Source organism: Hibiscus syriacus, unplaced genomic scaffold (genome assembly GCF_006381635.1).
Source record: "Hibiscus syriacus cultivar Baekdansim isolate YM2019G1 unplaced genomic scaffold, ASM638163v2 tig00113725_pilon, whole genome shotgun sequence".
NCBI classification, from domain to species: domain Eukaryota; kingdom Viridiplantae; phylum Streptophyta; class Magnoliopsida; order Malvales; family Malvaceae; genus Hibiscus; species Hibiscus syriacus.
The window spans coordinates 7,133,595-7,141,081 of NW_024063471.1; the positions used below are offsets into that span (position 1 = coordinate 7,133,595).

General features: G+C 34.4%; 1 pseudogene; it reads left to right on the forward strand.

The window, feature by feature from the left end:
- The first annotated feature begins 5,124 nt into the window (after positions 1 to 5,124).
- On the forward strand, positions 5,125 to 7,272 carry LOC120187569 (annotated as a pseudogene).
- The last annotated feature ends 215 nt before the right edge of the window (positions 7,273 to 7,487 follow it).

Consider the following 7,487-nt stretch of genomic DNA (forward strand, 5'->3'; position numbering starts at 1 on the left):
GAAAACTAAAAGAGGATGTGTATATGACACAACCAAAAAGGTTTTGTCACTCCAGGAAACGCTAGAAAGGTTTGCAAGCTACAGGTGTTTATTTATGGACTAAAGCAAGCTTCTCGAAGATGGAATCTTCGTTTCAATGATGCAACCAAAGAGTTTGCTTTTATCAAAAATGAATATGAGCCTTTTGTTTATAAGAAGGCTAGTGGGGGCATTGTTTCTTTCCTAATTTTGTATGTAAACGACATATTCATCATACGAAATGATATACATACTTTACAGTCTGTTAAGACTTGGTTGGGTAGTTGCTTTTCTATGAAAGATTTGGGTGAGGCAACGTATATCCTAGGAGTTAAGATCTATATAGATACATCTAGAAAACTTCTAGGTCTGACTCAAAGTACAAATATAGACAAAGTGTTGAAAATGTTCAGTATAGAAGAATCCAAGAAAGGATTCTTTCCTATGAGACATGGTATTTCTCTTTTAAAGGAAATGTCTCATTCGACGCCATAACAAAAAGAACAAATGAGTAAGATTCCATATGCTTCAGTTATTGGTTCTTTCATGTATGTCATGATATGTACTCAATCAGATGTGTCGTCTTCTTTGAGAATGACTTATCGATATAAGGAAAATCCTAGTGAAAAACACTAGGTTTCTGTTAGAAATATCCTTAAGTACTTCAAAACAACTAATGATACTTTTCTTAATTATGGAGGCGAAGAAGAACTTAGTCTAATCATGATCTAAATAGGTTTATTGTTTTGTCTTAACGGAGGTACTGTGAGCTAGAAAAGTTCAAAGCAAGACATAGTAGCTGATTCTACAACAAAGGCTGAGTATATTGCAACCAGTGAAGCAGCAAAAGAGGTTGTTTGGATCAATAAGTTCATATCCGAACTAGGGGTTGTTCCTAGCATGACAAATGTTGTAGAACTTTGTTTTGATAACAATGGAGCCATTGCACAAGCAAAAGAATTCATATCTCATCAATAATCCAGGCATATTCTTAGGAGCTTCCATCTCATTCAAGAGATCACAGATCGAGGAGATGTGGAAATATGCAGAGTACAAACGGATGACAACATTGTTAATCCCTTGACGAAGCCTCTAACACATCAGAAGCATGATCATCACAATGGGTCACTCGATATTAGATATGTGATTGATTGGTCTTAGTGCTAGTGGGAGATTATTAGAGTATGCCCAAATACCATTCATATGATGATTGTAGTGATACATTTTATTTATCAATTTTATTAAATAAAAACATTGTCACTATTATTTTCAGTTATATATATGTGTTTAACATAAACTGAAAGATAATAAAGCCAATATAATGTAATTATTATTATTAAAAGATCCTTAGATCCATATATTAATGTAATTATTATTATTAAAAGATCCTTAGTCAAGTATTATTATGGGCATGGATAATAATAATACGCTTAAGACTAACATGTTATTGATTGATGACAATAAGTTGTAATTGACATAAAGATGTCATAATTGATACATGATTATATTGTTAGAGAACAATGTATTGGATTGATCCACTATAAGCATATGTCTTGGATTATTATGTGATGGTCACAATATTGCTCACGGTAATGATTATATGTATGATCCTCAGACTTGAGATCATTAGTATCTCAACATACATTGTTGTATGTTTTGATATAGTTAAACATTCTTCGTAAATGGTTGCACTATAAAGAATGTAATTGAATATATCTCCATATATATAGTGGGGTGTGTATGATTAAGATAGGATTTGTCCTTCCTACATAATATGAAATATATCACAGGCCACTTAAAATGCATGGCCATGCTCGAATAAGTTGATATGAGATATCACAAATTATTCGTTAATTATAGTCTACTCTAGATATCAAGAATCAACAGATGGGTTATACAAGTGTGACTATTCAAGATTTGTCTATTATAGATATAAATGACAAAATGATGCAATACATAATAGAGTTAATCACGAAGATGATATGTCAAATCATAATTTCTTGTAATTTAGGTGACAATGATATATTGCTAGTTGTCACTCAATGCTTGTAATATTAGAATTGTTCTAATAATTACTAATAACGTTACAAGAAGTTAGAAGGTCACACCCTAGGGTTGAAATGAGCAAAGATGTACAATTTGTTGTACGTTACTAAAATATATATCTAGAGTTAATATATGTAATTAAATAAGAGTTTAAATAAACATTAAAGAGTGTAATTTGGATTATAAGTCTTTAATGGATATTTAATTTGAATTAATTAAATAAGAGTTTAATTAACTCGAAATAACAAAACCCTAATATGTTAGGGTAACTCAGATATTTGAAGATAATGAGGTCTAGCAGCCATCATCCATTTTCTCAAAACTGTTTTTTGGAAAAGTTAAATTTTGCTCTCAACCCGGTGAACTGAGTAGAGATTGAGACATTTTTTGTGGAGGCTAGGATTCAAATTGTTCGTGATCATCAATAATCGATGTTGTCTTTGTTGATTTATAAGGAACCCAATGTAAGTAATCACATCCATTCCTCCCGGTTTCGGATTTAACGTACTTGAATCGCTAGTGAGACAGTCGTATTTTGTTTCTGATATGCCATGCGGTCCGCCGACAGTCCAAACACTTGGCATACATGCGTTGCTATCGTTGTCCGACCAGCTCAGCTCGATTCAATTTAGTTTGATTTGATTTGTGTTCATAGAATTACGTTTTTTTTACATGTAGGTTTGTTACATATTTTCTTTTTATGCATTCATTAATCTGTGTAAATTTGATTTTTCATATGATTTTATGAAAATTGTTTAATGGAGTTGTAAAATAAAATCTTATTTATACCAGAAATTACGAACTTCAGTCAAAAGGAGAAACCCAATTGGAGTATTATTTAAACCCTGAGTCCCACATCGGTTGGTGAGTGAATGGAGCATCGTTGCGTTTGTTATAAAAGAGAAAATATTTCTCTTTAATTTGTAGGTTTGTTACAAACAATGTGAACACTTTTTATTTATGGTAATAAGAATAGTTCTAATCTGATTTTATTCGAATCAACTCTATCGATATTGTAGCATGATTTATGGGATTGTGATATTTAAAATGGTTGATTGTCTGTTAAATGAATGTAGTTCTTTTACCGGGCAAATTCATCTCGTATATTGTAGTAGTTATAATAACTAATTACGACAGCTATTATAAGCATAAATTGATGTTAAAATTCAGTTGGAATTGCTGCTGTCTTACCTGTTTTACACTTGAAGATCGGTCTATAAAAACCAACACCTTTCTACATTTCTAAGTATAAAAAAAAAATCACTTTTCAATCTACTTTCTTACTTTTCTGCACAAGTTTGCTTTTGAGAAAAACAGTACCACCTTGTTCATTTTTTAAGTTCAGGTGTACGAGTTTTGAAAACACTGTATTAACTTTAGGAGTACAAGTTTTGAAAACATTATATTAACTTCGAGGGGGCTTTGTCCATTGTAGCAATTACATTGATCTAGACAAATTTGTTTGTTAGACAATATTTCACCACAACACAATTTGTCGATAAATTTATTTTGTTTATTTATTTATTATTTTTCAATCAAGACTAACATCTCAATTTTATATTACTATTTTTCCAACAAAGTTAATGTAGACGAGCTCGAGGTCAGGCACTGCAACATGTGGTGAGGTTCTCCGAGATAGTTCTGGAGCATGTTGATTTGGTTATGTGAAGGAAAGTGAATCTACAGTGCTTGAAGGAGAACTATAGATCGTGTACGAGGGTACCAACTGTGCATGGAATTTAGGGGGCGACGACTATTGGTCGAATAAGATAGTTTGGATGCAGTACACATGTTGAATAATGTGCGCGCGAGATGCGACACTGCACATTCTGCAACATATTTTGAGCTTGTTGAATCGAGAGTGGGATGCTAATTTTTTCACAAGTGCCTCCTGAGGGGAACAATATATTTATTATATCTAAAACAAATATTTTATAATATTTGTTGATAAAAATACCAAACATGTAAATTAACAAACTACACTTTTATATAATATTTTTTTCATAATACTTTTTTTTTAAATCAACCTAATAACATTAAAGAACTGACCCTATCAAACCTGTGCATTATAAGACCTAATCCCAAATTGGCTTGCAACCAAGTCCAAAAAAACACGCAAAAGCGCGTGAAGTAAAAAACTCCGCTCAGATTTCTTCTCGACTCGGCTCAAACTAGCATGCTAGAGCCACGTGTCCCCACAGTGAACCCCAAAGACGTTTTTCTGTTGCCGATCGGAGCCAGTCAATTCCCCCAATTTCCAACGCGTACCCGGTCCGACAACCACCGTTTTTATTCAACCGATTCCCTATGATACCCTCACCACAACACCCATGTCTTAACCACGAAGTAATACCCTAAGGGCAAATTAGTAAACGCAGGAAGAAAATTTATTTAAAGCAAAGGCACAGTCTTGGGGAAAGTAGAGCTGAAGTAGACGACAGGAGAAACGGCTATTATCAGCCTTTAGATATAATTGTTTTTACCTTCTTTCATTGGGTTTTTTGAGCCTCAACTGCCAACCATTCACAGGTAGACACCCAGTTCATCATTGTATTTTTTAATAGTTTTTTTTGTCGTATAAACTAACTATTTTTTCTTAGGGATGGCAACTCAATCTGAATTCGATGGGTTTCGATTCGATCCGATCCGATCGGGTCGGATTTTTTTTTAAAAAAATTCGGGTCGGGTCGGATTTTTTTTAAAATGCACTGTTCGGGTCGGGTCGGGTCGGGTTTAGGGTAAAAAAATCCGACCTGACCCGACACGAAAAATATATATAATTTTATCTTATATATTTAGGGATAATTATAATAATATCCCTCCATATATAATTTTTTTCAATTAAGTCAATGTTTTCATTGAATTAAATTTTTTTTTTTTATTTCGGGTCAGGTCGGATCGGATCGGGTTTCTAAGTCATATATTCGGGTCGGGTCGGGTCGAGTGAAATATTAATTTTATCGGGTCGGGTCGGGTCACGGGTAGAGAACCCTTTCTTCTCAGATCGGATCGGGTGGCCCAAAAACCCGACCCGACCCGACCTATTGGCATCCCTAATTTTTCTCCCATTTAGAATTGAGTGTCTTTCTTGTTGGGCCTTTTGGGGTTTTCTCTTTTAAAGAGAGAGATAGATTATAGGTAACTGTCAGAGGGGAAAAGTTGGAGAACCGGAGATCTAGAGAGTTTCTTTTCTGTTAGTTGATCTAACTGAGTTCTTCAGCTTTCACCTAAAAGAATTCCCTTTGTTGGTTTTTTACTTTTATTCTTTCATTCTGTTAAAAAATGTGGTGGATGATGAATGAAGGAGGAGGACAGTATTGTTCTAAGAAATCTGATGATATCTGTGGAGAAGTTTGTGGCCAGGTACTTTACTCTATTGATTTCTCTCTCTTTTAAAATTATGTTTCGATTTTTGGGTGTTAAATCTTTTGTTGGAACGTGAGGGGAGTCAAATGGCGTTAAAAAAATCTTCGATCTTTAGCAAATTTTTTTATCCATAAGTTATCTGCTTGGTATTTGCTTTTGATTTAGGGATTGAGAGTTTGCCTGCTGATTTGTAATCGATTTTAAACTGTTCAAATTTAAATACTTTGTTGGTTTTCTTAGAATATGAAGAATTTCATATAATTTAGTTTTACATTAATCAAAATCCTAAAAAAAAAACTGATACCAAAAATATAAAAACCAAAAAAAATTGGGGCTTTGCTTGCAAAGCTTTTTAGCTTGCTTTTAAGGTACTGGGTTGATCGTTTGAATGGAATCTACTGCTTTTTAATCAATTGTCATATATATATTTATAGCTTCTATCATACTTTTCTAAGAATCTAAAAGGGCATTACGGGGCTTATATTCCAATGCTTTTTCTAATTTTCTCCTTCTAGTTTTTACTAGTCCTTGATGTATTTGGATTGCCTCGTTTGAAATTTTACTTGAATTCATATATATATATATATATATATATATATATATATATATATATATATATATATATATATATATATATATATATATATATATATATATATATATATATATATATATATATATATCCTCGTAAATTTGATTGGTGTTAAATGGTATTTTCTGTATGGTACATGAATCAAGCCTGCTGAGCATGTTGAGAATCCGTTGTATACTGCGGGGCATTGATTTCAAAACTTATATTCTTATGTTTGTTCTGATTCCGACTTGCATATTTGGTATATATGTTCATGGCCAGAAGATTTCGTACATTCTCCGGCCTTTATGGGAATCGCCACCCAAACCTTTTCATGATATACCGCATTACTATCATGAGAACGTGTCGATGGAGAAACTCTGCAAACTCCATGGCTGGGGGATTCGGGAATTTCCGAGACGGGTTTATGATGCAGTGTTGTTTAGTGATGAGGTTGATATTCTTACTCTACGGTGGCAAGAGGCCAAGAGTTGTATCCCTACATTACACAGTTTGTTCTTCTCGAGTCTAATTCGACATTTACGGGGATTCCAAAGCCTATGGTTTTTGCTAGCAACAGAGACAAATTCAAGTTTGCTGAGCCCCGGTTAACTTATGGGACAATTGAAGGAAGGTTTAAGAAAGGGGAGAATCCCTTTGTTGAGGAGGCTTTGCAGCGGGTAGCGTTAGACCAGCTTCTCAAAATCGCTGGGATTTCAGATGATGACTTGTTGAAAATGTCGGATGTTGATGAAATACCAAGCAGACATACTATCAACCTTCTCAGGTGGTGTGATGACATACCTCAAGTGCTTCATCTTCGGCTTAAGAATTATCTTTATTCCTTTGAGTTTCCTGTCGATAACAATAGCTGGAGGGCATCAGTCCATATATATCGAATGGGGAAAACAAGGTATGTACATTATCGCCAGAGTGATGAGATTCTGGCAGATGCAGGGTGGCATTGCAGTTTTTGCTTCTGCCGCATCAGTGAGTTCATATTTAAGATGAAAGCTTACAGCCATAATGATAGAGTGAGGTTCTCACACTATTTGAACCCAAAAAGGATCCAGAGAGTAATCTGCAAAGGAGCTGATCTATTCGACATGCTACCGGAGGAGTACACGTTCAAGGGAATAATAGGAAAAATGGGACCTATCCCTCATTCCTACTCGGCCGTTTATCTCCCATCGTTTCTTCTCGAGAATGCAGATAAGTATAAATTCCTTTTGCCTGGAAATTGTATAAGAGAAAGCGAGTGATTCTTCAAACAACTTCCAATGCATGTTCTTGTAAAGGCTAGTCGGAGGTACTAATAGTGACTCCTGACAAAGGGTTCGATCGAACTATTAACGACAGTGTTGCTTCACTGAGCAGCTGCGACTGTTAATCCAGCAAGGATGTTTTCCCAGTTGCATGGGAGAGTGATGGAAGAGTTGGATAAAATGCATGAAAATTATCGGTTTGTATATGTCATTGATTTGAG